The sequence below is a fragment of the Marmota monax genome, unplaced genomic scaffold (assembly GCF_021218885.2).
Source record: "Marmota monax isolate L192 unplaced genomic scaffold, Marmota_monax_Labrador192_F-V1.1 WCK01_AAM20220418_F8-fsc01063, whole genome shotgun sequence".
Lineage (NCBI taxonomy): Eukaryota > Metazoa > Chordata > Mammalia > Rodentia > Sciuridae > Marmota > Marmota monax.
The window spans coordinates 76,116-102,577 of record NW_026693938.1 but is presented as its reverse complement, the minus strand read 5'-3'; the positions used below and the strand labels follow the sequence as shown (position 1 = coordinate 102,577).

General features: G+C 38.6%; 2 long non-coding RNA genes across 5 annotated transcripts; one reads left to right on the top strand and one right to left on the bottom strand.

Moving 5' to 3' along the window:
* Window positions 1–14,564: 14,564 nt before the first annotated feature.
* Window positions 14,565–25,838, bottom strand: LOC131424925 (uncharacterized). 4 transcript variants are annotated; one of them, XR_009228579.1, is made up of 5 exons: window positions 24,635–25,828; window positions 23,455–23,569; window positions 21,760–21,875; window positions 17,799–17,891; window positions 14,565–15,837 (listed from the first exon to the last, which is right to left on the bottom strand). It is a non-coding gene; the product is annotated as an uncharacterized LOC131424925 (long non-coding RNA). The 4 variants fall into 4 exon arrangements; XR_009228577.1 differs by having other exon boundaries at window positions 21,760–23,569; window positions 24,635–25,838; XR_009228580.1 differs by lacking the exon at window positions 21,760–21,875 and having other exon boundaries at window positions 24,635–25,825.
* Window positions 16,716–25,400, top strand: LOC124106296 (uncharacterized). Its single transcript, XR_006856054.2, has 2 exons — window positions 16,716–24,306; window positions 24,458–25,400. It is a non-coding gene; the product is annotated as an uncharacterized LOC124106296 (long non-coding RNA).
* Window positions 25,839–26,462: the final 624 nt, after the last annotated feature.

Below are 26,462 nucleotides of genomic sequence, written 5' to 3'. Positions count from 1 at the left end.
TGTGCCTAACTCTCTTTCTCTCTCTTATGTAGGTGCATGCACACACATGCACACACACGGATTTCTAATAGGAATTTGACCTTAAACAATTGTGGGAGATGACTAGGATCTCTCTTAAGTCTTTGCATCATATGCTGGAGCTTGAAGGCTATAGGAGAGTTTTTGGAAGAAATGTATAAAGCGGAGAAGAGTGAGGGCAAGCTAGATCTCATGAGCAGGAGCTAGCATCTCTGAGGATGGACTGAACACATTAGTTCTCATCACCTTTGGCCTCAGGGAAGTGACGGTTCTGCAGGAGGACTTGGTGCTTATTGTGTCTATGCTGTAAGTATAGATCTTCTGAGAGTAAAGACACAAAACCAAAAATGTCCAGGAAAGAAAATCTTAAGAAACAGGCAGCCTACCCACTTGAATATGCTATCATTCCAACACAGTATGCTACTAATGATGCTAAATGACAATAAAAGGCAGAATAGTTGAATACCAAATGAAAGACCAAAGCATTAAGTCTTGCCACTCACTGAAAAGAACAGGAGTGGGTACAGTGGTGGGAGCTTCTGGTTCCAGCTACTTGGGTGGCTGAGACAAGAGGATCACTTGAGTCCAGGAGTTGTCTCTAAAACAAATACATAAACGAAGATACAAAATAAACAAATCAAAGATACAGTGACTGGAGATGTTTTGTATTTTCTCAAAAATGAATTTATTTTTTCATTCTGTCATGAATGACATTCTGAATCTCTTGGTTTTCCATACATATAAAAACTTACAAATGAAAGAACAACTCATGTTTAAATGGTACAGTGTACCCTTGATGAAAATATTGCAACATCACATGTGTAGATAATTAATATCCTCCTAGAATGAATTATGCCCAGGATACTAAGGAATTAAAACCTAACCTGGAGAATGCATGGTTTTATCTGCATACTGAGATTACTTTGAAGTGAAAAATGCAATGATCTGCTTTCTCAAAAAGAACATTGATGAGTGAAAAAGGAGAGGTTTTCTGCTGTTGCTATGGCATGGGGTATTACTGCAGAGCTTTCATTGAAAATGGACCCTTTGTCATGGGAAGGAGTATTATTTATATAATTTGTTCTGGATAAGCAGTTGTGATAAAATGTCCAATTTCCCTTGGTAAAATTGTCTATTTTACTTTCAATATGTATATTTAAAGTTTGACAGGATTATGGAAGATCATTCTAAAGAAAATAGCCTAGTCACTCTGTGAAGGGAAACTGGTTAGGTGACACACATGTCAACAATATCAGGAAGTCATCTACTGCAGTTGGCATGAGGCAGGAGTTAGTTGGAGAGTGAGACAGACCTCAGGAACAGAAAGGTACCAAACTGACAACTGACATCAAGTTTTTTCTCCAGCTTCAATAAATCTTCAGAAGTTTCTGCCTGGGAAAGATGATCACATAAGTTTGGTGTCAAAGGCGCTATAGAGTCAATTTCCAGGTTGTTTATTCTTTTCTATTAATTCTCTTTGGAAGATATCTGATATAATTGTGTGTGTGTGTGGTTGTGTGTGTGTGTGTGTGTGCGCGCGCTTGCACCTTCCAATCTACATCTACAACTCATATTAGTGTAGATATCCAGCAAGCATTTCAATCTAAACATGGTAAAAAGAGAATATCTGATTTCCCTCCACCAACCTCTATCTGCTTCGACCCCAACCTTCCCTTTTCTCTAAATAATATCACCATTTATCCAGTTGCTTAAGGTAAAAGTCTAGATTTTAACCTTGGTTCCTGTCTTGCATTCCCACATCTACTGTCAGCCAATCCTGTGACTCAGCCTCTACAAATCTCAGATCTGTCCCCTGTTCTACACTTCCGTTGCCAGCCCCTTATTCTAAGCCACTTGTCTATTTTTAACAGATTTTCCACAACAGATTCCTGACTGGTTCCTGTGGGCACTGGTCTTTTTATGTTCCATTCCTCACCCAGCACTCAGAGCATTTAAAAATATAATCCAGATTATCTTCTACGCTACATAAATCTGCTGAAGATTTTCTTTCCACTGTACTCAGAAGAGTATCTAAATTCTTTCTTTTTAATTTTTTTTAGTTGTCATGGACCTTTATTTTATTTATTTATATGTGGTGCTGAGAATTGAACCCAGTGCCTCACACATGCTAGGAAAGCGCTCTACCACTGAGCCCCACAACCCCAGCCAAAAGAGTGTCAAAATTCTTTTGTGGCTCCAGGGTCTGTGTGATCTGAAGTCTACTTAACTCTCCTATCTTGGTTCAGAACAACCTCCATCCCACCCATCCCAACATGTCCTGGGTATACTGGCTTATCTTCTTTCCAGTTTTCTGGCATATTTTTTCCTACCTGAGATAGAATTTCCTGCAGTAGGCAAAATCTCTTCCTAATGTTCTCTCCTCTCTCTAATCCCATTATTACATGCCTGGCTCCTTCTTGGCAACCAGATCTCAGTTTTAGTGTTACCCAGAATTCTCTGTCACATAATCCTACTTTACATCTCTACCTAGCATTTAACTCTCCCCATGATATTTCTATCATCTCTCCTTTTACATATATGAGGATTCTCAAATCCATATTTCCACCTAAATCAAATCCTTATATTTTACAAATACAATAAAAATTCCATTAGGACATGGCTTTTGTGGGTCTTGTTCACTGTTGTGTCTCAGGTGCATAGATAGGAACAGCAAGCACACAGAAGGCAGGCACTGCCTTCTAGTATTTGAGACATTTGCAGACAGGTAATGCAGAGCAACAGAGAAAAGAAAGTGCTATGGGAACACAAAAAAGGAGCATCCAGCCTGGACTGTGAGAAACCTTGCTTGAAGAGTGGTACTCAAGTTGCGGAAGAATGAGTAGATGTGTAGGAAAGTGAACAGGCTGGCCCAAGACTATTAGTTAAGGCTGATTTATATTTTTAGAAGTGACACTGCATGATGTCTTCAGGGAACTCCAAGTCTTTAAAATACTGCTAGAAAAGAGGCTGGAATGCAGAAGGAGGAGAGAAATTGTCCTGAGATGTCAGCAGGAGGAAGGAACTAGAGTAGGAAATACTAAATGTCATTTGAAAAAGTAGTTATCGACAAATCATATTTCACACTTTGATTCAAGTGGGTTATGAACTCCCATTTTTACCCCGTATACAGATTGCAGCATCACATCGGTTACACATCCACTGTTTTACATATTGCTATACTAGTGTCTGTTGTATTCTGCTGCCTTTCCTATCCTCTACTATCCCCCATCCCCTCCCCTCCCATCTTCTCTCTCTATCCCATCTACTGTAATTCATTTCTCCCCCTTGTTTTTTTTCCCCTTTCCCCTCACTTCCTCTTGGATGTAATTTTGTATAACCATGAGGGTCTCCTTCCATTTCCATGCAATTTCCCTTCTCTTTCCTTTTCCCTCCCACATCTCACCCCTGTTTAATTTTAATCTTCTTCTCATGCTCTTCCAACCAACTCTATTCTTAGTTACTCTCCTTATATCAAAGAAAACATTTGGCATTTGTTTTTTAGGGATTGGCTAGCTTCACTTAGCATAATCTGTTCTAATGCCATCCATTTCCCTGAAAATTCTATGATTTTGTCATTTTTTTAATGCAGAGTAATGTTTTGAACAACCAACAATAAAAATTTAAAAAAAAACTTAAAAAAAAAAAGAAAAAGTAGTTATTGTACAGGGGTGGAGTCACATGGAGATCACTGTAGTGCAGTAGACTGAAAAGTTGGTTTTAAGAAGAAAAGGTCAAGAAACAAAAGTGAGTAAGACATTAATAAGGTAGTTCAGTCAGGAGATGAGGTAGGTTGTGAACTGTGAACCACGAGGCAGGTTGTGGGACTGGGTAGAGTAAGGGACAAGAGTCATCTAAGACATTAACAACCCTGTGAAATGGAGAAAGGAATGAAAACAAGTTGTGTAGCTCCAGACTTCAGACTTGAGAATTAGATGGATGATGGTGGTGGTATAGCTTAAATGAAGGAGGAAAAACTAATACCAAAGAAAGAGTAAAGTCATGGGTCCAATTTTATTCATGTTAAGTTTGAGAATGCTGTGGATCATTAGGAAAGGTGGGGCAACATTTACTGTAAAAATTGGAGCGGGGCTAGGTTTGGTGGTGCATGCCTGTAATTCCAGTAGCTCAGGAGGCTGAGGTAGTAGGATTGTGAGTTCAAAGCCAGCCTCAGCAAACTAGTAAGGCCCCAAGCACCTTAATGAGACCCTTTCTCAAAATAAAATATAAAAAGGGCTAGGGATGTGACTCAGTGATTGAGTGCCTCTTAGTTCAGGCCCTGATTAAAAAAAAAAAAAAAGAATTGGAGGGGGCATGAAGTTGATTATTTTTTTTATTAATATAGAAATATAGATTTGAGAATCCTGGTATAGTGGCAGTTAAACCCAACACGAGTACTGGTGAATCAAAAGAGGATGTAGAATAAGAAGAGAGGCAAGCAAGACTGAAGCCCTAAAAAATAACAGAATTCAAATATGACATGAAGAAGATCAAAAAGGAATTCTTTATTCAAGTGGAAAAGTCATATGGCTAGTATCTCAGAAGATTGGGAAGATTTTTAAGAGAGAGGGAATCATATACTGGAGAGAAATCTGGTAAGATACAGTCTGAATATCATCTTCAGGGACTACAGTGGGCTATTTATGACCCTAGCAAAGGCAGTTTGTGGAGTGGTCTGATTGAAGACAGATTTTCAAGGTACATTGAAGGATAAATAGACTGGGAGATCACCTGCCTACCAAAAGGAGGAGGTACACACACTGGGATGGGGAATGGGGAGGAGGTAAGGGAGGATGGAGACCATGAGCTGCAGAGGATCAGCCTTACCAGTGAAGAAGGAGAGATCTGCCAAAAGTGGAGGGAAGAGACAAGAGACAGCAGAGCTTTGGTGAAGAATGTGGGCTCTGACATCACCACCACCAGCTGTCACCACAGCTCCTTAGTTGTGTGACATTGGAAAAGCAACTTAACCTCTTGGAGTGTCAGCTTCTTTGTCTGCTAAGTAGGGATCTCAGTACCTACCTCGTGGGGTGATGAGGACTAAATAAGACTATTCCCATAAATCTGTGGTCAGTGTTCATCCCTGGAAATCTCTTAACAAATGTTAACTGATATTTTATTGTTGTTGTTTTAAATCGTGATGATGTGAAGAATATCTGAGACTGTGGTGATCAACAAGATGAGAAAATGCTATTGGTGACCTCAATGAGGTAAATAAGCAAGTGGCCTGAGGCAGAAGGACATTCCCCCAAAGACTTTTGTTTGATTTCAATATACTTATTATTATTTAACACTTTCAGGGATATTCTTTGCACTATTATATTTTCAGCACCTAGATTACTTTATTGAGTTAATTTTTGTTTGTTTCTCTAAAGAGAAACAGTGATGGGTTTGTTTTAAAAGACAATGTTGGGTTCATCATTATCAAAACTAGAAGCAAGGGTTGGCAGTAATTTTGAAGATGATGGTTTGACTGAAGTTGTAGTTCCCTGCCTCTTACACAAATACAAATTCCTTTAAGTGAAAAAAAGCCCTTAGGGATAACCCTATCTTATATCACATCCCATTGTTGTCTATAAAAACCAAAAAGAGACAAAATACTAAGACTGAACTTTAATGGTCTCTCTCCATATATACCTATATTTTATTTTCATAGAATCGATAGTGCTGGTATCGTTAAGGGACACAAGTAGCCATTGGAAATGCTCTTCTTAATTTCTTTTACCCTTAAGAGTCCTCATCTAAAACTGTTATTAACAAGGACTCTGTCATTAGATGTGATAACTGAATGAAATAAGGTTTATAAAGTACTAGTGTACTTCTTGGCACATAATGAATAATTAGTGTTTATTTCTATCCTTTCCTTCATTAGCTAACACTCTTTGGCTTGGGAAGAGATTCATGTGGAGACTATAATGTAGAGGGAATCATGTTAGATTGAAATTCAGAGGCCATGAATTCTCATACTGTCCATGTCCCTCATTATCTATGAAACCTCAGGCAATTCACTTAATATCATCTATGAAATGCAGAGTAATAATTTTCCTTCTGCAGTGAAATTATTGTTAAAGATAAAATGGCATCAGGCATGAATGCCATACACATGCAAAATGCCATTATTTTGGTTGTAAAATATATATTCTTATCCTGTGCGGAGAGTCACCATGGCTTTAAATACTTTCTTAAGCCTTTTCAGTTCCCAAAACTGATGGCACAAGAAACTCATCAGCTACCTTAAGACACAACATGCCACCTTTTACTTCTAAAACACCAGAATTTTCTTTATTAGCCATCTAGAGCTGTGGAAAAAAATTTCATCAAAACTAAAATAGCTTAAAGCAACAAACCTTTACTATCTCACAGTTTCTGTGAATCACAAATGATGTCTAGTTGTGGTCTGGGGATACAGTCAGCTTACAAGCTGGACTGGGGCTGAAGGATCTGCATCCAAAACATCACACTCACATGGCTATTGGCAGGAGGCTTCTGTTCCTTACCAAGGGCCATTGGTGGTCTTTCCTCATGAGAAGGCAGCCAGTCTCTTCCAAAGTAAGAAATGCAGGAGAAAGAGCAAGGAGACACGCACAGTTCCTTTGCTGACAAACACCATTGATTCTATTTTCATCTACTTGTCTGAATCAAGCTATGTTCTGCCACACAATAAAGGGGATAGGAGGAGACTAGTCTCCTCCCCTTGAAGGGAAGCATGTGAAATAATTTGATGTGATTTTTTTTTAATACCAACACACTTCTCTATAGTCAAAATCAAAGAGTGGTCACCTGTGGCCCCCTTGGTCATCAGCAGAGTTTGTGGCTGCCTGTGTCGGCGGCATGATTAACACAGGAAGACTCATCTTTCTGCTGTAGGGCCATTTTCACCTATTTTCTCAAGTTCTCCCAATAAATTTTATTTACGTGTATTATAAATTTTAATATTCTGTCTCCTTTAAAATATAATGTCTCTGGCAAGAGTGGACATAATGTCTGCTGCAGGTAGGAATTCAGTAACTATTAATTGAATTTATGAAAGTATCTCTGATGGAAATGATTTAAGTGCTTTCCAAGAAACATGTTTTAGTATGAGGAATAGGGAGATAATGGAGGGAGAGGACTAAGTGGGAAGAGAAGGGAGAGTTAGTTATGCAGATCATGATCTGCTACTGTCTGCTTCACAGGTGGACTAAAATCTCTGAAAAGTGGCAGCAGCACCTTGATTAGTGGCGAGATCACCAAAGGATGGGGAGTACATTGGGGAAATTTCTTCTCAGACCCTGAAAGAGAATAGCTCTACTCAAAACTGGAGTTGGGAGTGCTACCCAAACAGCAAATGGGTTCTGCAAGAGTAAGAAGGTTATTATGAGAAACCTTTCCAAGTAGATTTTAATTTGGATAAATACCAAGTTGTCATTCATCTCAGACATTTAAAATGCATTAGGTCTGCCATTACAGCCCTGGCTGCAGATTCAGCCAGCGTTTATCCAGCAGCAATTGTGTGTGAGAGATCATTCTTATGGCCTGCACATTTATGATCTCATTCAATCCTCACAAACACTGTATGAGAAGTTTTAATATCATTTCCCTTTTATAGGAAATTAGTGCTCTGGGAGGTTAAGTTCATTGTTCAAAATCGCACAGCAAGCAAAGAAAAAAAAAAACTGGGATTTGAATCCAAGTTTTTAAACTCTATTATATACTACATCTTTCCCATTTTTCTGAAAATGGAAAATTGCAAATGCACATACATCATAGATGCATCATCTTAAAATGCTGGTATCTCCCTAGTTGAAAAACTGGTATAGGTAAGCTATCAGTCTTTCTCATTCCATAAAGTAAGTTGCTGTTGACAACACAGTTTACTATAGTAATATTTAAAATGGGAGCCATGATTTCCTTTGAGTCCCTTTTGCAAATTCAGATCTGTTCTGCTTAGGATGTGGTTGTACGTTCCTTACCAGAAACTGCTCACCTTTCTTGAATATTGATGCATTTTTTACTGCATAAAACTTAACCACAGAACCAAATAACAATCAAACACAAAAAGTATCAAATTCTAAATATGTGATTTATAATACATAATTTATAATTATGCCTCAAAAGTCCTAATGGGACAGTTTGGTATCTTTCTCACAGTCCTTTCATTAACCAATCAGAAGTTTCTATTTTCCATTCTTCCTTTAAGGAAAAAAAAAGTGCTTTTTCTTCCCCTCTGGAGTTTCTTCAATATCAGTCTTTGGCCATAGGCTTTTGTGCCATTCATTCATGTTTCCATTCAGTCATGAACGGTCATTCACTCATTCAGTAAACATTGGTTGACTCTTTCAACATATTTTTGCTGAGTATTTACTATATGCTAAGTGTTTTCCTGGTTGCTGATGAACCATTTTTGGTTGTGGGCCAGTCACTGTGCTCAGTTCTGTGAATACAGAGATGCTGTATAAGACACCGTCACTGTAATAAGCAAATGCAGTATGACAGGAAGTGTAATGACACTTCATGTAGGCTACAGTAGAGATGTGAAAATTTGCATGTCTCATATTTATAGTCCTGTTGTATAGTTATCATATATATACTATGCTGTTGTTACATATGATGTATTATTTTACTTTGGAGTCATAAGTTATCTTGTAGAGGAGTAATATGCCAACTAAAGGGTAGGCTTTTATAGATTGTCCGGTTAGTCTGTGACTGGGTCATCAGAGAGTAGATTTCAAGAATTGGGTTAGGTAAAAATATCTGTGAAAGAAAATGTAGAAAGTTATGGAAGAAACTGGGAGAGCTGTCAGATTGCAAGTCTAGCCCTGAGTGAAGGATCAAAAGAAATAAAGGTTGTGTGCGACCTTAGACAGTGGGGTAATTGGGTGATGGAGCCAAAGTTTCTTCATATGAATCCCCTGTCTTCCAGGAAAGGGCCTGCCTTAACATCCCTGCTTTACTTGATCAATGGTCTAGAAGCATCCTGGGAGAAGGCAGTCACAACTCAGAAGTTGGGACCCTTCATTCACTCTGTTCCCTAGAGGTTCACGTCTGACAGGCACATTCTTTGGGCTACCAAAGTCTCAATAGGCCAGTTCTGCAGGCTGAAAGGGAAAATTAACAAATGATCTACTTAAACCAGTTTGGTGCATTGTGGGAGAACTGCAGGCTCATTGTGTCTGGAGTATAAGGGGCATTTGGGTGAGAAAACAAGATGGCAAAAGGGGAGGGTATTAGGAAACAATACCAAAGAGATGCAACTAAATCAGACTTTAATATGCAAATCTAGTGAATTTAAGCACTGAGAGGAAATTGAGAAGTTCTAAGTAGGAAAGAGACTTAATCAGGTTTCTTTTTCCCCTTTCAAATCAATCAGCAGATCAATTAGAAGATATGACAAGAAACAGAGAAGAATTAGAATAATGTGTTTTCTGAACAAGAGCATTAAACGTCGAAATGCACATGTTCAGAAAGGTAATTGAAAAGCAGAAATGACATCACATTATTAGTGATGCCGGGTGAGGAGTCCCTGATTCCCAGGTCTCTGGCTTGGTATTTAGACAGCAGACATTCCCTAAGCTAAGGATTGCATGAAGAGACACAAATTTGGAGAAAAAGTAAGTTTTGGACAATGGCATTGCACAGTTTTACCCAACATTCAGCAGATAGCTCAGTGCTTGAGATGCAGACAAGTTTACTATGATCCTGCCTTTCTCTGGTGGTATTTTTAATCATCCCAAAAGAGTCAGCTAGTAACCTCAAATCTCATAAATGGAGAGTATAAGCAACTTACTTTTCTTGCAGTTCTGTATCTTTTTGGCCTTTATCTAGTTAGCAGAAGCATCCCTCCACCATGAATAAAAATAAAGAAAGAAAATATAATGACTGCAACATCATGAGAGTCCAAAAAAAGTTTGTCACCAAACAGACAAAGTTCTACCTGTCTTTGTCTTTCTGCGTGTCTTTTGGGGAAAATTCTTTCTTGCCCTCTAAACATATATGAGAAGTGAACTGCTCAAGCCTGTCAAAGTATCCTTATCTCTAGGCTGATGATGGATGGTAAAGCATTATCTGACATCCTTGACCCAGACAAGCAGAAGTCACTCACAGAAACTATCAGATTCTCTATCAAACAGCATGCTTTGGTTTTAAAACTTCATTTCTATTATTTAAGTTCCCTAATACTAATTCAGGCAACATAAAAATTCTGGTTTGGGAGGCTAAGGCAAGAGGATCCTGAGTTCAAAGCCAGCCTCAGCAAAAGCAAGGCGCTAAGCAACTCAGTGAGATCCTGCCTCTAAATAAAATACAAAATAAGAAATAAGGCTGGGGATGTGGCTCAGTGGTTGAGTGCCCCTGAGTTTAATCCCTGGTACAAAAATAAAATCACAAATCTTGGTAGAAAGGGGAAGGAAAAAGAAATAATGTTGGTTGTGCTTCTCTGAGGAATGTGAGGAGGACTTCAAATGAGCGTTTTGAAATCACCTACGTGTGTGAAGAGATGCGTTGTGTGCTTCACATCATTTTTCCTCTTCCTCCTTTTCTTTCTCTTCCTTCTTCATCATCCTCTTCCTTTAATGCACTAAATTGTAATGATCAAGCCACTTATTGGTTCCAAATGAATTAAAAGCTTTCCATCTTGGTCAGATTTCAAGTCTAAGCCTGTACAATGGCCAAAAGGGTCCTCCACACACTTAGACATTCCTCCCTCTAGGTATCACATTGCCCACCAACCAGCTTCTTGCTCTCTCCCAGGCTCCAGCCACACAGACTCCCTGTTATCTCTTGAAGACCCCGTCAGCAAGCTCTGCCTCAATGCTGTGCACTTCTGATAAGTCAGACTGCTTCTTCCCTGACAACCACAGACCAATGGCAATCTCCACACCAGGCCTTCCTGGGCCACCCTATTTCAATTTGCAACTCCTAATCCCATGTCCTCCTCACCCCCTGCTCTGCTTGATTTTTCTTTAAAGTCCTTATCTTCTGATGTATCATACAATTTTCTTATTTTTATTCATCACCAATCTGTTCATACAAAAATATGAGACATGGGTTTCTGTCATTTGGATTTCCTGCTGTGTCCCCAGAATATTACAATCGTGCCTGGCTCTAAATATGTGTAAGGGTCAGATATTAATATCTCCGTTCACAGGTGAGAGGTCAGGGCTAAGAAAACATAAGCAAATTTCCCAAGTCACATGATTAGAAAATGGAAAGGTTCAAAGTCCTATCTGGATCTGTCTGGCCCCATCATGCTATGATTTCTTCTGTTTTCATATAGCCAGTTAAATGCTTTCATGCAGTCAACAGGAGGGTTCCTTGCAGGGAGTTGCTGCTTTCTAGACTCTGAATTTTAGGTCATGGAGTCAGACTGTGAGGGACTTGTGGGAAAAGCCAAGAAGAGAAAGAAATAACATCAACAAAAGAGCAGCGGGGGCTCCTATGCCAACCCCTAGTGGCTCACAAGATCACTGAAAACCTTCTGGATGCCCAGACTGAGTCGCACACGGACAAACTGTGGGAAAACCAGTGACACACAAGCCAGCCAAGGGTTCCATTTAGACTGCACACACAGATGTCTAATTGGAGTTTGCGGTTTATTAACATAAGCTGCTTAGCCATTCCGAAATGGGAGCTAATCAAAATATTGCAAATGATGCACCTTGAAAAATGTCAGTCTTTATCATGATTACACTTCCATATTTTCCCCATTTGTTATGTGTGTGTTAAATCCTTTTAAAAAATTATCCTCTACTGAGACCAGCCTCTGGTGTGAGTCTGTGCTCAGAGGATCTGGCAGGAGCAGTATTGAGCCATATTTCCATGCAGCTTTATGTGCTGCACCTAACCTACATTTCTGTAGCAATAGGTTAGGAACAGAGCGATTTCCTGGCAATTGCAGCTCACACAGAGCCTTTGAGAGCCCTGCTCTCTTCCCTTTCTTTGCCAGTCACCGGGAAGTAAAGGTCATCAGAGGGAAGCAGATAATTATGCTGTCTCAGGAATCGGTGTTTTTCTCTGTGGACTCCTGGAATGTAATTCATTTCTTCAGTCTTTCTTCTTGAGTATTAACAAAGTCAACAAAAAAAAGGATTTTCATCCCCACTAGGACTTCCCAGCACTGAATGAGAAGCAGTCAGCATGAATTTTAATCAGACTGTCAGTTTTTCAGTCCTTCATTTTCCATAATCAATTTCTTTTGTGTATTAACTGAAAAGTGAATACATGGAGTTTGAGAATTGATGGAACCTAATACTTAGAATCCCACTCGATCACATTCAGAAATGAGCTCAGATGTGCTTCTCCATAGAGCCAAAATTTATGTAAGAGGTACATTGGAAGATAATTTTTTTTCCTTCTTAAAGTGATTCATTCCATGGTTTCTTTAAATAGGTCAGCTAGTGCTGTAAATTGATTTCCACAAAATGGAGTCAATTTTTCTTTTTTTCCTAGGGCTGATCATGTATAGTATAGGTAACATACATGTAGAATTTTTTTCCTTGTATTGCCTTTTCCCTTTTTTGTGCCTGTGTTCCTGCTGCTACCCTACCCCACTTACCTTTGTGAGGTTGTGAAGGAGGTCATTTTGCAAGGCCCATGTCCACCTGGGTGAATCAGTACATTGTTCTGTGATCAGCACAGCTCTGAAGAGATGGTATTTGATTAGTCTTCTTTTTTCACCAGACTTTAGTTAGGAGATATCAGCATTTCAGGGGACTTGTGGGGTCAGGGCAAACTTTTCCTTGCACATGCCCCTCCTGCTTGGTACACTCCATGATCACACTCCTCCTCCCATTCAGTGCCTGTCTTAATTGCTGTAGCTGCCATAACAAACACCTACAAGCCGAGTGGCATTAATGACAGGAATTTATTGTCTCACATTTCGGGCTAGAAAGCCAAGATGCTCAAGGTGACAAAAGGGTTTTGTGCCCTCTGAAGGTGCTAGGGCAGGACCTGCTCCAGCACTGTCTCTTAGCTTCTGGTAGCTGCTTGGCTTGTGCCAGCAGAGCTCCAGTCTTCATGTGGCATTCTCTAAGGACAACAGTCATGTTGGATTAGAGGCCAACTCTTCCAGGATGACCTCATCTTAACTCATTGTATCTACAATGACTCTATCTCCAAATAAGGTCACATTCTGAGGTAATGGGGCTAGGACATCAACATATGAATTTAGGAAGGGGCACAATTCAACCTATAACACTATTTGTTGTCTATTGTTGCTTACCCCAAAACTTAGTGACTTGAAAGAACATTTATTATCTCATGGTTCCTGTGATTTAAGAATCCAGGAATAACTTAACATGGCTACCCACTCTTGAATTTCTCATAAGACTTCAACCATGGCTATAGCCTTCTTAAGTCTCAATTAGGGACAGATTTGCTTCCAAACTCACTCAAATGATTTCTGGTAGGATTTGGTTCCTGGTAAGTTGTTGGAACAACTAGTAAACTACTGGCCAGGGGCATCTTTGGGCATGGGAAGCTCACAACAAATAGCAACAAGCAGCCATCAGGGCAAATGAGAGAGAGAGAGAGAGAGAGAAAGAGAAGGATGTGCATACCATATACACGTCACAGTCCAAGTGTTGGAAACATTCCAAAGGACAGGATTACACCAGGACATGGAATCCAGGATTCAGAGATCTTAGAAGTCATTTCAGAAGGTAAACCTGCCTTGGTTGGCGGGAGTCAGCCATCCTTCCTCAAAAAAGCTGGTGAAACTCCCCAGTAGTTTATTGTCTGACTTCCAACAGTAGAACTTCAGGAGTTGACTGACCTCTTTTCCTTTCATGCCATCTCTGCTTTTATCAGTCTAAAATGGCAGTGTTTCTGTTGATGTCATTGTCTCAAATACTTTGTGAGATCTTTGGAATCTTATTTGGGTTTACTTTACCAGAAAAGAAGTCATATCCACAAATCACTCTAAGAAAAGCCCTTTGGAACCTTTGGGGTCCTTCTGAGAAGGACCCTTATATCTTATTCTACTATACTCACAGTTTTCCTTGTTATGATGTGAGATGTTATGATGAGGTGAGGTGAGTGACATAGGCATTGTGATGTAAAGTTAGGCTATTTTGTAAGAATTACATGAATAAAAGCACTGCAGTACTGCAACAGCTGATCTGATGTGTAAGACAGTTGTTAAGTGACCATTGGGAGGGTACAATATACACCATGGAAATGCAAGACAGGAATGAATAATGTCCCAGATAGGATTGATGGAATGGTGCAGGATTTCATCATTATGCTTACCAGATTTAAAATTATGAATTATTAACTTCTCAAATTTTCCATTTAATATTTTCAGACCATGTTTGACTATAGGTAACTGAAATTGTAGAAAGTAGAAGTGTGGATAAAATACACTCGGAAGCCAATTTTTAAATTTTAGCATTTTTCTTCTTTCTGGAAAGGTTGAGAATTTTCCAAGTGATCAATCTTGGTTCCCTTTTGCTCAACAGTTCTTCCTTTAAAGCATCATTCTTAAAACTTACTATAACCAGCATGAAAAAAATCAGATAACACCTGTCACACTTTGAAAATCTCCTCAGCTCACTAAGTTGGTCAGGGCAGAGTTGCAAAGCAGAAAATTTATTCAAGCAACCCCTCCCACAATATCTGAACCTTCTCTGTGATGCCTCTCTGTTCTTCTGTGCCCTGCCCACTCCACCACTGGTTTCATTGATCTTTACATTTCCCATCTTCCTAGGCCAAAGTGTCCAGCACCTCCAATCTGACAAGTGTCTTGTTCTCAATAGCTCAAATATATTTGATTCCTTGGAAACTTGGAAGTCCATGATGACAGAGATTCTTCATGTAAACAAATCATTGATGATGTTTTATTTGGCTAATGTGTTATCTCATTATGAAAGGTTAATAATCTTGAGAACTGTTTGCTAATCTTGTTCCCAGAATGTGCTGTCCCCAACTGCCAAACTGCAGAATGTATTCCCTCACCCGGTTGCAGGCAAACCGCCCACTCGCCCTGACCCATCAATGAACTTCCCTCCCTGCCCTCTCCAAGGAAAGTATATAAGCTCTGCTTAAGCTGTTCTCAGGGCTCTTTGCTCTATTCAAGTGAGCTGTGAGCCCCAACATGCTGGACCCCCAATAAACCCTTTGCTGTTGCATGAGACAGTCTCTTGGTGGTCTCTTCCTCTGATGCTCGCCTGACCTTTACAATTATCTTATCTTAATTAGAGTTATATATTAAATTTATATGATAATACAAAGTTAAAATTCTAGATTTCTATCTGGATAGCTTTATTTATCACTAATTTTCCCACTAACAAAGGACATTCATTAACTCCTTTATACTTCACAAATGTCCTATGCAGTAGATGTCTAACCCCCAATTTAGAAGTTAGAGGACTGAGGCTCAGAGAGGTGAAGGAATTTTCTGTGGATTACAGGACTCAGGTAGTATCCAGTGACACCCCACAGCAGTGTACCTCACTTTGCATCATGGGGCAATCGGGAGGATACCTTCATAAGGAGTGGGAGATCATGGCGGGTTTTTAGTAAGATGATTCCTACTCATGGATGAGTTGTTCCCACATCATTTAGTTAGTCTTATGCAGATACTATTGATATTGATGTCCTCCGTAGAGGACTTTGATCCACACCTGGATGCCCTGGAGATTGTCACACTGACCACAGCCACTAAGAGCCTTTCCGTGCTCATACGTTGGTTTTCTCTAGCCTCTTCTTTGGCCTATCAGCACATTTATAAGAGAATTTGGCTGTGTTGACAAAATGTGCTGACAGCTTTCAGTAGTGAATATGGACATCTGCTGAAAGTTTTGGCTGTGTTTGTAGTGGGTGCTGGTTAGCACATAAACTCTGAGCCTGAAGGAAAAAAAGAAAAGAAAGCTGGTTATAGAATTCTCTCTTTCTGCAGATTTGGCATTTTGAAGTTTGTTGTTATTTAGATGAGACTCACAAAAAAACTGATAATCTTAGAATGGAAAGACAAACAAGGTTGAATCTATTTCTGGTGTAGTCCTTTGAGCAGACCATAGGATTTTAGCATGTTGGAGGTGAAGAAGATCTAGAGAATGGGTTTGTCCTTTTAATCATTGAATAGATGAGGAATCAGGCTCAGGAAATGAAATGACACTTGAAATGTATCCATTCTGGGGCAAATCCTGGCATAGATTTTAACTTAATGATCTTTGTATATTCATTCATTGCATCACATAATGTTTGGGGGGGGTTGATGATAATATAATTGTTGTCAAATAATTTCTTGTTAAAACTGTATTATACATTATTACTATTTTATCTACTAGCCTGCCAGCTAGAGTCTATCTCAATCTCTCAGGGGCCTACATGTGGGTAGACTATCATGTCTCTTCCATCACCCTCCTGCAACCTTCATCTCTGTTGTAGCTTGGAACCTCCCTCTTCAGGGAGGGCTGCACCCCATTCCCTTGTAGGTCCCACTCTTCTCAGATATATACCTCACAAAGTGTGTGGGTTGTTTTATTCCAGTCTTCACCACTTTCCGTTCCTCTAACCTCCCCACCTACCACACCAACACAAGCTTTTACCAACTCAGGCCTTCATCCCATTCTGCCTGAGGGCCAGGTTTGGGCAGCAGCCTTTCATTTCCAGAGTTGATGACCTGAGCCTATTAATAGTTGATTGACATTGGCCTTCAGGTTTTTAAACAACATGTACCCCAGGCAGTCTGCTTGTGAGCTGAAGGGGCTGAAGACAGTATATCAAGAGTTCTGACATTTTCTCTTCATCTGCTGCCTAAGCCGATAGGTACTAAAATGTTCAAGATAGAGGTATAGATTCTTTGAACACAGTAGTGGTCCATCTCTCTAAAAAATTATCCTTCATGTTTCCTCCTTTTGTTTTCTGCTTGGGAGAAAATTAATGGACTTTACATAGCTATAGAATTATTAAAACTATGAACTATGATTTACCCTTAAAATATATCTGAAATCAGATACTTTTGATGATTCTGGACCAACATTGTCCAAAAAAAATGTTTTGTGATCATGGAAATGTTCTATAATTACTCTATATAATAAAGAACAACTAGATACCTGTGGCTGTTAATACTAGAAATGTGACTAGTGCCAGCAGGGAAATGAATTTGTATCTGTGTTAAATTTAAATTCTTTGTATTTAAATAGCCACATGTGGCCATTGGATACATAGTGGGAAGTATAGCCTAGATCATTTCAGCTTCCCTTTATTGGAGAGGTTAGTATGATATACTTATCAGTATTAGTCTACCTCCAACCTCCACCATCTTTATGCTACTTTCCATTGTTTCTATCATGATCCTTTACTTCTCTTGGAACAGGTAGAACCAGAACTGCTCTTGTTTTCTGGAAAGTATCACTTTTTGTCATCTCTCTCTCTCTCTCTTTTTTCTCTCTCTCTTGCTTTCTCTTCCTCTTTCTTTCTCTTTTCTCTTCCTCTCTCTCTCTCTCTCTCTCTCTCTCTCTCTCTCTCTCTCTCTATTTCTCTTTCTCTCTGTCTCACTGTCTGTCTCTCTGTGCCAATTATGCAAGACTCATTAATCAACTTAGCCTAAAACTGAGATCAATGTAGAATGTGAAAATAAATAAAAGGCAACATTTGTTTTTTCACTCTATGTACCAGCTATATAATACTTCTATATATTAACTCACTTCTTATATTAGCTCTTCTGTCACTGCAGCCCTGTGAAATCTATGCATATGATATAATAATATCTATTTTATGGATCAGGAGATTAAGGCAGAGGACACAGGTTAGTATTTGCTAGAAGTGGGATTTGAGGTCAAACATTTGATGATAAAACTTACTCTCTGACAACATTGCAATGCCTCTTCTCTGCAGAGAAATTCCTGGGATACCACTTTGAACCCTCTCAGTGGTTGCCTTGTAAGAATTGGGCTCTGTAAATTAAAAAGCAAACAGATAAGTTTTCTATTGCAGTAATGCAACACAGTCCTGACGCTAATAAATCAGTGTACAGATCCTACAAGTTAAGGGCTCAGCCTTCAACGAGACCACCCACACTTCAGATATCAGCTACAAGCTCTGAGAGCTCTGAGCTCACCTGTCCTTCTGACAAACTGCCTACAATTTTGGGAGTTTCCACTACTACTTTAAGCTCAATAATTCACTGGAAAGAATCACAAATTTCAGGAAAAAGCTACACTTTTCATTATAACTTTATTATAATGGAAACAAATCAGCCAAATGAGGAAGTGTGGAGAACAAGGTCTTAGAGAGACCCCAGCATGGAGCTTCTGTGCTTTGTCTTTATGGAATCAGGACACGTTGCCCTCCCAACACTCTGATGTATTCACTGACCAGGGAGCTCAACTGAATTCTGGTGTCCAGAGTTTTCATTGTGGTTTCATTATTTATGTAAGATTGCTTGACTCATTGGCTATGTGATCTTAATCTCCAGCCCTTCTCTTAGCTGGTATCATATGGCCTCATCCCTCAACTCATGGTTGATCTTAACAGCATAGCTAGCCTCCTCCTGAAACTAGGGATTCATCAAGAGTCATTTCATTAGCATAAATACCAAGGTCTACCATGAATAGCAAAGATCATTCTGTAATTCGAGAAATTCCGATGATTAAAGACCTCCATCTCAGAGTCTGAGATAAATGCTGGGCTAACTCTTCATTATACATACAGAAAATTTTCTTTCAAATGATTAAGAGGAAGGTTAAGGACATAAGCATGTCTAATTTTTTAGTGGTTCTTGGACACATTCAAATACATTATTTCATTTTATCCTAATGACCCTCCTATGAGGAAAATATCATTGATGTATTTGTTTTATAGATGGGTAAAAGAGGTTTAATGATGACATTATATAGGAACATCCAAATAGTGGATGTTGGATGTTAATAATTGACGTGGAGTTTAGATCTGTTAATTATAAGTCTTTGGCATATATAAGAATAGTCAAAGGGCTAATAATAGAGATAGGGATGCTCTAAATACTAATTTTTCTTATCTGAAAATGCAGAATAGGAATGGGCTTTCCCAGGATAGGATAGTAAAGGAGAAATGTGAAGATTTGGGAGTTAGTCTTCTTCCTAATTTGGCAACTGACTCCTTTCCTGGTTTTCATGTGTTTATTTAGGAAAAGGTTATGTATCACTTGTAGTGCTTGTTATAAGCATTGAAACTACAGAAAGAAAGAGACACAGTTCCCAGGCTTATTTGATGGGAGCAAAGACCGTGAACAACGTATTGTAATATGAGATGGTTAATGAAATAATCAAGGAAAGCACTTAGGACTGGCACCCAACTAGGAAAAAGGGGTGGTGGATAAGTGCAGCACAGAAAGTTTGGAAGAGAGAATGCAGAAACTGAAGCTTAGAAATAAATAGGAATTAACCAGGCTTCCTGTTCCATAGGTGAATGGAAAGGGGAGCTGGGCTCTTTGGACTTCAGTCTAGGAGACTAATGCATACTAATGATGCCTCCAAGGCTAGCACTCTGCAGGTTCCTGTTCTGTTTGCATTTGCCTACTGTGGCTAAAGTCTGCACAGGATGCATGGAGTCACCCCAGAACAGGGGATTGGGGCATGAAGCTGCAGACCTCAGGAATAGCAAGAATATATATGTCTTAGGGGCTCCTTCAAGTTTTTTCATTTGTGAAATGATGATATCGGGCTTTCTTAGACAATCCCTGGGGTCCCTTCTGGCTCTAACATTTCATTATTTTGAGGTTTTATGAAAAATGTTTTGCAGAGCAAATGAATAGTGTAAACAAGATTATAAAGAGAATATTTGCCTTCTTAAGGGACTAAACTGTTCTGAAATACATCAGGAGCATTCATTTGCATATAAACAACTCAAATTCTATATAAGCAGAGGAGGCTTATTTTCTTAGGTGTTTTGGTAAATTAATTACAAATCATTCTTATCAATTTTGCTAGTCTATGTCTATTAAGAAGTAAGCTGCATTCATTTTAAATACCCTGTACTTTTGAATGTTCTTCATTTCTGTCTATAATACCTGACTTTTCTCTGAATTAGCCCAATTATCTTCAAGTATATCTTTATCCCTTAGGTTATAGTATATAGGATTTGTTTGTTCAAGAACTTATATAGATTCACCTTGTGCTTATTAGAAATCAGAGATGTCAGCTGATCCCATCCCACCTTCAGTTCATCTTGAACTGACATAGGACTACATGTTAAGGGTGAAAGCCAGGCCTTCACTTTAAACTCTCAATGCCTTATGTTCTTTCTGCATCTTTCTCCCCTTATGCATTTGATTGTGTCTTCCTCCTACCCTGCCCCTGTATCAATTAGACTACATAGAATTACACTAAAAACTAATACTTTGCCAAAAATTATTTGTTTAGACAACTATTTAAGATTTGTGCATCGTTCAGAGAGAGCACTGTACACAGTACAACACCACCTGCCTGGCTTCACTGTCTCTCTGTCTCATTCCCTGCTCTCACAGTCTTTTTCTCTTCTTTTTGTTCCCCAAACCCTTCAATCTCCTGACATACAACCTTCCTGGAAACAGAACACCAGAACCCTTGTCTTTAACCCAGAAATTTAGTGATCACTTCCTGCAGCTTTTGGCTATTAAGGTTTTGTTCTCCATTCCCAAGTGTCTACTGAAAACATCCCAAGTACATTTTGTGGTGTCAGGGTGAATTCAGAAAAGGATACGTGGAAGAGGCATGCTTCCACACAGAATGAGAGGATGTGGGCAAGGGAAGGGAGCAGAGGTGAGTTTCCAGACAGAAAGAAGAGTCTGTGCAAACTGAAACAGTACAGGAGAACATGGCAGGTTTAGGAACCTCAAGTAATTCTCTGGAGTCATGGAGATGTAGGGTAATCCTGAAAGGTTCACTTACAGTAGATGGCACTAGAGAAAAAGGCAGCAATCACATCATCAATGACCTTTGTGTATTGTGCAAAGATATTTTATTTTCTCCAGGAGGTGTTGGGCTGCCGGCATAGCACTGAACCTCTAGTATGATGGTTGCAAAGGTGCCAGATAAAAGACTAGTACAAATGTCAAGAGCCTGGAATAAGGTATGGGTCACTGGATGCAGAGGAAATAGCATATTCAAGAGTCAAACCAGTCTAGGCAAAATCTAAATTTCTGCCTTTAAGATAGGGAATACAGGGGTAGGAGGAGGGGTACAGAATAGAAAGTAGAAGATATAATTTCACTTGGTTTATCATTGGTACTATTTTGATAAATTGAGCAAAGGTGTTAATTTCTTGGTATCATTCACTTTCAAGTGACAGATTGAATAATGTCAAAGTCATGACTGTTTAGCAACATGGTTGTGGAAAATGTCTGTGACTCCTCTGCATCTAACAAATTTATCCTTATCATTTCATTTGAGCCATAGACATGGTGGTTTTTGGTTTGTTTGTGACTGTGAACTTACTATCTGGCTATCAGAAGCTAGACTTTCTAATAACTGAGAGTGCTCTGCTTTATTTTTTAATTGATTTATTGGACAATTTCAATTTAGTGTGTGACAAATAAATCATTAAACTTCTCTCTAGCTACTCCCTGCGAACACATGGTGGTCAAATCTCTTTTTCTGTACTTCTTCACCTTGATAATGTCTCAGGAAGATTGTGTATATTTCTTGGCATTTTTGAGGGTGAGATCACTTTCAGTAGTTTAACCTGTCTGCATAAAGACTTCTGTCTGATACCCAGCTCAGAGCATCACCCCTCTTGTAGGTCATTGTAAGTCAGGGTGTAGAAAAGAGAGGATAGTGGAAAGAAGAGGAATTTTTGGTACTTAACTGGTTTTGCAGGTGTGATTCTCATCTGACTTGTCCTGCAGGCCATCACATCCCTGTAGGGCTAGAGCTCCAGTGGGGTCTGGAGTTCACAGAAATTAGATGCAGCTCCATAATTCCCTGACACGGAAACTTCTCTTTTAGTGGAATGTTGGTATCCATTCAAAATGGCTCTATTTTTTTTCTAATTACATTCCATGATACTAATAAAGTCTCTCTTAACATCTAGTTACTTTTTTTTGGTAAATATGCAAAAATGAAACAGAGGTCACGTGGGCATAATGTTTATTGTTATATAGAACATTTGGTGGATGGACTATGTGACTGGCGTATATAGGATGCAGCTGAAATTGTACCTGTCAATCAAATCAGATTTAAGACTTAGAGAACAAAGATTGTCCCTTACTGCAAATAGAAACAATATAACAATTTTTTTCTCATGCTTTTCTTCAATTTTCTATTTAAAGAAATTTCTGAGAATACATGAATTATGCAGTTTATCTCTCAGATGAAAAAGAATTTTCCTCTTAGATTGGATGGCTGCATATTTATTAATAGCTATAAAATTTTCCATGTTCTTTTGTTTCAAATGGAATGCTGACTAAAATCTGAAGGATCCATTCCAGCAATGATAACAGTAATGCATGAATAATTATAAAAGCTATATGGAATTGAAAGGTATTTTAATTTGTCATTACTTCTATGTGTTCAGAAAGGATCCAAATAATTATGCTGACTATAAAAAGGAAACCAATGATATTTTCACTCATTATGGGATTAAGTTCTTAAAATACCACATTTACTATAAGTTGAAAAAAAAAAAACCTCTCATCTAGTCTCATCTAATGATGTAATCATGACTGAAGACAGCTCAGCTGAGGATTCATTTGGTCTTTTTACTATGACACAGAGGTGCTATGCTTCAAGCTCATTTTAATTTGAGAAGTGTTCATCTTTGCAGTTTATAAAAGTGAAATTATACTTGTTTGCTCAGTGTGAACTTCCAACCTTTGTGTCACATTAATTCATGAAGATGAGAATGACTGTAGAATTTCCTTAGGTCATGACCGGATGGTGGTGGAAACTGAATGTGAGATTTTTAAAACAGAATTTTTCTCTTTATAGCAACTATTACAAAATGGCTGTGCTTACCTGGATCATTCCAAGGCAAAATTTCAAAGCTATTTTTTTTTAAATGCTTATAGTCTTCATTTTCTTTTGGTCTTCATTCTACCAACAACATTCAAATTCTTATTCAGATCCTAGAATATTCTATGACAGCACTTTTCTTGGAAAATGAGATTTCAAGATATGCTGTATGTTTCTAGGTGAGTCAATAGACTTTTCCTTTGTAGCTTTTGAACTTTGAGTTATTAGATTTCTATTAAGGCATTGGATCTTAGTGATGAGGGACACGAAAGTCTACAAAAGGGTTCTAACCCACTCTAGCACTTGCACCACACTCTTCCCTAAAATATGGCCTTAAGGCTCACAGTCAGCTACTAGAAGACACTATTTTGACAGCCTTGTTTCAGTCAGAACACATCACTACCATGAGCGAAATCCCCTGTACATTAATGTCAAACAAAGCTCTGTTGCCCCCTAATTTGGTTTTATTTTTCAGGATTCAGATTCTGTCTCTAACAGCTGTATGATTATATGCTATTGAGTTAGCTAATTTAAGCCTTAGTCTTCTCACCTTCAAAAAGAGGAAGTGGCACTCAGCTTAAAGGAGTTGTGGGGATTAAGTCATGATGTAGAATAAATATGAAATGACTGACACATAGTAGGTATGTAATAAATGGTAGCATCTTCTAAACAGAAAGAAAGAAAAGTAATTAAAATCCTTTAAAATCAATACTTTTTTGAGAAAAAATCCAGAAACATTTTTTTCCCTATTAACAGAAAATTCTGAATGAATGGAGAAGGAAGCCAATGTTACTTTGAAATATAAGTGTTAACAACATTGTTCTCTGCTCTGAACAATTTGTTACATTGTTATATCTGAAAATTAAAGATAGATATATGCAGCATGCCATAAGTAAAAATAAATTTATTATTTTTATGTTTGGAACATTTGGAATGAATTTAGTGTCTGGACCGGCCATGTAGAGGTATAAATTTTCTTCTACATACATGGAAATAGCATTGGTAATTGAGTTATTATACACACAAGGTTATTTAACACCTAAAAGATTCACTGTATAAATTCAGCTTTATCGAAATTTGATGGTGGAAATAATGTGGAGGTGGAGGTGGGTGGAGGCAGGCAGAGAGAAGAGAGGGGCATTGGAATATGTAATATGAAAGAAGGTAAGACTGTGTTCCTTTCTGTCTTATAGCCTGAAGAATAAGTAGTGAAAACATCAATCAAGAGATTTTAAAAATGCCAGCATTTCTCTGCTGTGGAGAATCGCTTATCAACCATTAGAGGAGGATCCCTTCTTGAACAATGAACATTTCTTATGAGGATTCACAGATTAACATATGACTAATCTTGATTTTGGAAAGTGAATGAGATTTCTTTCTTTCCTTTTTTTTAAGTTTTGTGGTAAGTCATGATATTTGGCTTGATTTTTTAAAATAATTCTTTCCTGATAACATATTTAGCACATGTTCTAAATTATAATCCTATAGCAAACAGTTGGAGCATTATTCAAACTTACAAAGAGTGAAAAAGTCTAATTTTCAATTTATTCTAGATTTCCTCAGAGTATAAATATTCTATGAAATCCTTGATGATTGTGATGTAAATCACTTCTATCCAGAAATAAACATTCTTTTGTCATCATGTTGAACATAATCGGTGGCAACATGCACAAATCTGAACAAATCATTATTAGTAGAAGATATATAATGGAGAAATACCAGTCCTTCACCTTCAAACACGTGAGCCAGGCTTGCCATCTGAATGAGAGCAAGGAGGATGAATAAAGGAAGAATCTTTATCCTTTTCTTCTGATCACTCCAAGGATGGTTTCTCAAGGTGAAGCCAAGTCTTCTGCAAGCTGCCAAATAGTAGCTTAGGAAAAGAATTAGTTTGCTTGCATGATGATCCTCTTAGGCAAAAATGACTTCACAGCAGTTCACCTTGGTAAAATCTTTTACTGAAGGCATCCAAAAAAAAATCATGTACCCCAGAATGAGATGGAAATTTGCATTTCTTATGAAGCTGGCCTGAATTGTGGGTATTAATTTGGGGTACTGATGATCTGAAATGAAGTAAAGAAATCCTGATGAAACAGCAGCCTTGGGTAGGACAAGGTCCCCTATTTCTTCTGTTTCTCATCGAAGTCCTGTTGCTGAGCCAAGAGTCCATCACTTTGGGAAGAACACCACTGGATAGAATGACTGGAAAAATCACCCCTCTATGATGGGGAACATCTCTGAGTACAAATCATAAAGTTCTTTCTCCAGGTTTCATTCCCCATGGTGACCAGAAGTGGTGTCTTGCAGGCTGGCTACAAGCCAGGACATTTGAGTTTCTATTCAGGATGCTATCAGGCTCCAGCTGGAATCTGGCCAGGGCTGCCCTTTGCACCTTGTGACCCACAGGTGGTTGATCTCCAGGTGGGCATCCTTTGTTTTCTGCGGAGAGCCAAGGTGGTTATAACTCAGTGAGCAATAAATGAAATGACACAGAAATGCACAGTGTTGTTATTAATGTGCCTGTTTTCCTGTGTTTGGAATTTGGCACTCTTCCCTTGAGGAGGGTTCACTCAGGAGGGACCAGGGCTGCCAGTTTCTGTGTCTGCAGAAGAGAAAAAGCCACACCAGCCACATGTGGCCCTGAGGGAGGGAAGGAGGGTTTGATGGGAGGATATCTATTTTGCTGTTTTGGAAAGAAGCACACAAAACAGAGGTATAAACCTCTGGTGATGGCTTTTTTTTTTTTGAATGTGTAAAATAAAGCTTTATTTGTCAATTCTGCTGTAAAATAAGCATTGTCTGAGTTTAAAAAAAAAAGAATCTTTGTTTCTGTTTGTGTTTAGTGACTGAGCTCATGCCCTGAAGTGTGTTTATTTTTCTAATAACCTAATATAGAAAAGCCTATGAACACAGATTTCTTTTGCTTTACAGAAATGCTATGCCAGACTCTTTATAGATAAGCTTTCAGCTATAATAATCAGATTCTTTCAGAGTTGCTCATCTAAATACCATTGTTCTTTGGCAACCTGCCAAGTGAAAGTGACTACCCTGCCAGAAGTTTTGTCTGTTTGATTGTTCCCTAGTTTCTTTCTTTCTTTTTTTCTCATGCAGATGAGGAAAATTATCTTTCCAGTGTGCCATGTATATTCAGCTTTATGCTGGAAGGCCACATAAGTGTTGTTTATATTTTGGGAACTCTTGAATAGAAACATCTCTACTTGGGAAGCTACCTGTTTCTTGTTCTTTGTTTTGGTATGGCTACATGTGTTCAATTAAGTCATAATTCACTTTCTAATTTTATTATGAGTGGGGGAGAATGTGATGTCAGGTAAATGTTTCCAAATGGCTAATTAATTCCCACAGAGAGGAAAGAGACTTGTGCAAACCTGGCTATGTCCCTGTCTTATGGTCCCATCAGCCCTGGAGCTTCTTTGATAGACATATGATTATAGCACATGAGAAGTTGAGTCAAAGGATTTTCTGTAAAATATCAATTCCAGTGAACTTAAGAAACTCATCTAGTTAGAAAAGAGAAACTATCTAAACTATCAGTAAGTG